Genomic DNA, 4,810 nt, shown 5'->3' on the forward strand with positions numbered 1-4,810 from the left:
TAGCTGTGACCTCTATCTCTATACCATAAGTGTTTCTCCTCAGCTTCAAAAAAGGTCAGTGTGACAGATGAGTATCATTACCACACTGGTAACATTTCTGTACACAAAAGTTCCTACACGATCATTCTAGCAAGGGACTGTATTAGAGAGCTGGTGTTTGCCGAATGAAGTAGGGTACAGAAAAAAGAAAAAAGAATAATATATTATTCAAGGCTTCTTTCTTGCCTGTCATTCCATGATAAATATTTGTAAACTATAGTTTAGGAAATTAAATGTAACTGAATTCAATTAAATTCAAAGTTTGTAGGAACTCTACATATCTGTCATGAGAGAGGCTGCTGTTGACTTTTCTTATTCTCAGGTGCCATAGAGCCTGCCAGTTGCTTCTCACCAAAACCTTGCTTTCTTCTGCTTTAAATTGCAGAGGCCTTAGTTAACAATCTTTATACCAACAAAGACAGTATCAAAAAAGCCAGCCAGATGGGTGGTACATGCCTTTAATCCCAGCACTCGGGAGGCAGAGGTAGGAGGATCACCATGACTTTAAGGCATCCTGAGACTACATAGTGAATTCCAGGTCAGCCTGGACTAGAATGAGACCCTACCTTGAAAGAAAAAAAAAAAAAAAAGCCAAATAAATAGCAGCCACTCCCTTGTTACTACCAGTGGGACTGAACACCTCTGGGAAACCTAACAATCCATTGCCCCCTGATAAAAGACCAGGACACAGACAGAGGAGAGATGGGACTAGGGTGCCCAACCACCAAAGGTCTGATGTATGTTGTGGTGGTTTGATTCAGGTATCCCCCACAAACTTAGGTATTATAAATGCTGGTTTCCCAGCTGATGGAGATTTGGGAATTAACACATCCTGGAAGGAGTGTATTGTTGGAGGCAGGCTCATGGGTGTTATAGCCAATTTCCCCTTGCCAGTGTTTGGCACACTCTCCTGTTGCTATTGTCCAGCTTATATTGGCCACCCTCTGCTCATGCCATCATTTTCCTTGCTATCATGCAGCTACCTCTTCAAGCCTATAAGCCAAAATGAACCTTTTTTTCTCACAAGCTGCTCTTGGTTGGATGGCTTCTACCAGCAATGCGAACCTGACTACAACAGCGTAAGTGGTACCGAGGAGTGGTGTCATTTGCTGATAGACACATGACTGCATGGCTGTGGCCTTTTAGAGATAATTTTCAAGAGGAATGTAGAAGGATTTGAAACCTTAGCCTAAGAAATGCCTTGTAGTGCTGTAAGTGCCACTTGATGGCTTATTCTGGTCAGAGTTGAAAGACCTGAATGCACTAAGAACTATGGACTGTGAGGCTTGGCTTATGAGGGTGAAAAAGGGCTTTGCTTGGACTGGGCTAGCAATTTGTGTGAGAAACTTGCTATTATACCCATGTCCTGAGAAGTTGTGCAGGGTTGCTTTGTGTAGAAATGACTGGTGTGAGCAGAGGAATATGGCACAGGAAGAAAAATCTTTGGGTGAACTGCTGCCCATTCAGTAGCAATTGAGAGATTACAACTTTTGAGATTGGGCCAGCTGACCTGCAATGGGGCAACAAAAGAATGTAGATTCTTTTGAAGGGGGCCAAATGCTCAAGGAGTGTCCTGTTCTTCAGAGTCTGCTTTATCCCCACCCCCAGGATGAACAAATCAGCACCTTACCTGGCATTGTGGAGTATAAGAAATGCAGGAAAGAAAGGCTCATTGAGTTTGCAACACAATCTTGTGTTTTGGAAATGGCCATGGGCAGTGTGAAGCAGGTTTGCTAGATGCCTGCATGGAGGCCCGATGGAGCCATGAGGACGAATTGTGGATTGCAGTGGAGATGCTGGGACCATGAGATGGATGCTAAGGAAAGCTGCCAGCCCTGATGAAGTTTCCCAGGACTGTGAGTAGCCTAGCTGAAGGGGTGGAATTCAAACTACAGAGACTTGTTTCTGGTTAGAATTATCAAACTTGGAGACTTGTCATTGACTAGAGTTGTTGGAGCTAGAGAGTTTGATGTTTTCCCTGTTTAAATCTTGTTTTGGTTGAATATTTCTTTGCTATGCCCAGTGCCATCTTCTGCAGTATGAGTGTTTATTCTGTTCCATTATGGGTTTGGGAGGTATTTTTTGGTATTATGGCTCAGTTAAAAGATCTTGGACTATGGGAATGTTTGCACATCACTGGGATTGATAAAAACTATGGGGACTTTTAAGTTGGACTGAATGCATTGTATTTTATATCATGTATGGATATCAGCTTATGGGGCTGGTGGAATGTGGTCATTTGATTCAGGTGTCCCCCATATACTTAGGTGTTCTGAATGCTGGGTTCCCAGCTAATGGAGATTTGGGAATTAACACCTTCTGGAGGGAGTGTATTGTTGGAGGCAGGCTTATGGATGTTATAGCCAGTTTCCCCTTGCCAGTATTAAGCACACTCTCCTGTTGTTATTGTCCACCTGATGTTGGCCAGGGGTTAATGTCCACCCTCTGCTCATGCCATCATTTTCCCTGCCATCATGGAGCTTCCCCCTAGAACCTGTAAGTGAAAATAAACATTTTTCCCCCCCACAAGCTGCGCTTGGTTTGGTGATTTCTACCAGCAATACAAACCTGACTGCAAAATTTTGACATCAGTTTTGTGTAGTACCAGCAAGAGCATTTGAACACTTGCCTGGGTGCTATGCTCACACCACTTGAAGCTGCTACTGTAAGCTCAAGGCCAGCTAAGAAGTCTTCATTGCTTCAAGGAAATAGCTCCTTCCTCAAAACTAGACCCCTGCTTGCTCAAGCTGTAGTCTCAAATCTATCCTGACCTCAAAATGAACTTCTTTTCATGCCAAGCCCAGCCAGAGCTCCATTCTAGCAATACCATCTGCTGCAGCTGGCTGCCAAAAACAACACAAAGACAATATTCCCACACAGCACTTTGACTCTAAATCCCAGTCTCCCCGATTATACTCACTCAGCCCCACAGAGAATAGCAACATTTAGGAGTGTAAGATGAGGTTTGCATAACATTAAGCTTATATGAAGTTCAAATCTGCTTTACCACACTCACCTCTCCTGCACACTTTCCAGCTAAAAGATAGTGAAGGCACAGTCATCAATTATAAAATTACCAATGGACTAATAGCCAAAGCCACAACCACTACATCCCCATGGTGACACCTGACAGAAGCTAGATTGAAAAGCCTGGATCAATCTGTAAATGAGACTTCTCTAAAATGGCTAGGTCTGTAGAGAAAGCTCTGACATTATATAACAATCCAGTTGTAAACTTGGAAAGAGAATAAGGTAAGAAGACAAATCTTGTCTAAACAAAATAGCACATTAACTCAAAAGAAGAGAGAGAAGTGTTGCCTTGCTTTTTCTACAAACAGAACCTGCTTAATATGCTAGCCATACAAAGTTGGAAGGAGAAAACAGGACAACACTTAAATACTGACACCAAAGCAACCTAGGATCATGGGCTGACAGGCTTTGAAGCATCAGAAATCTATTTCTTATAGTTCTAGAGGCAGGAAGGTCAATCAAGGTGTTAGTATGATCAGGTTCTACTGATGGCTCTCTTCAACACTGCAGATTGCTAAGTTCTTCCTCCCCTTAAGACTTCCTAACATCATCAAAATGAGGGTTATGAGTTCAGCAGATGAATTTTGATAGAACACAAACCCTGTCCATAAATACCTATATTTCAATAATGCAGGGCCCAGTGAAAGTGTTAGGCCCTAGCTAGATCAACTTTTCATCCTTGGATAGAATACACTAACACAGGACAAGTATTAAAATGGACCTACACAAATATAAGTACAAAGGCATACATATACAATGTATCTTACCTCAATGTGGATATAAGACAAAGCTTAATTCATAGGGAAGCATTTGAACACTTTTACAGATGAACAGAAAATTTTATTTGGGGAGTGTGGTGGTTTGATTCAGGTGTGCCCCATAAACTTAGGTGTTCTGAATGCTAGGTTCCCAGCTGATGGAGATCTGGGAATTAAAGCCTTGTGGAAGTGGTGTATTGTTGGGGAAGGGCTTATGGGCGTTATAACCAGTTTCCCCATGCCAGTGTTTGGCACACTCTTCTGTTACTGTTGTCCACTTTATGTTGGCCAGGGGTGATGTCCACCCTCTACTCATGCCATCATTTTCCCCTGCCATTGTGGAGCATCCCCTCGAAACTGAAAGCCAAAATAAAGCTCTTTTTCCCAAAAGTTGGTCTTGTTTAGCTAATTTCTACCAGCAATGTGAACCTGACTGCAACAGTAAAGTGGTACTGAGGAGTGGGATTGATGCTGGACACCTGACTGTGTGGCTTTGGCCTTTTGGAGCTAATTTTCAAGAGGAATGTGGAAGGATTTGAAATATTGGCCTAAGAGAAATGTCTTACAGCACTGTTAAGTACAGCTTGATGGACTATTCTAGTCAGAGTTGAAAGACCTGATTGCACTAAGAACTATGGACTGTGAAGTTTGGCTTATGAGGGTGAGAAACAGCTTTGCTTGGACTGGGCTAGCAGTTTGTGTGAGAAGCTTACTCTTATGCCTGTGTCCTGAGAAGTTGTGCAGGGTTGCTTTGCATAAAAATGAACTGGTTTGAGCAAAAGGATATGGCACAGAAAGAAATCTTTAGGCTGAAACTGCTGCCCATTCAGCTGCAATTGAGAGATTACAGCCTTTGAGATTGGAACAGCTGACCTGCACTGAGGCAACAGGAAGAATGTAGACTCTTTTGAAGGAGCCTGAATGCTCAAGGAGTGTCCTGTTCTTCAGAGTCTACTTTATTCCCCCTGGAGTAACAAATTGGC

This window comes from Jaculus jaculus, chromosome 7 (assembly GCF_020740685.1).
Source record: "Jaculus jaculus isolate mJacJac1 chromosome 7, mJacJac1.mat.Y.cur, whole genome shotgun sequence".
Classification (NCBI taxonomy): domain Eukaryota; kingdom Metazoa; phylum Chordata; class Mammalia; order Rodentia; family Dipodidae; genus Jaculus; species Jaculus jaculus.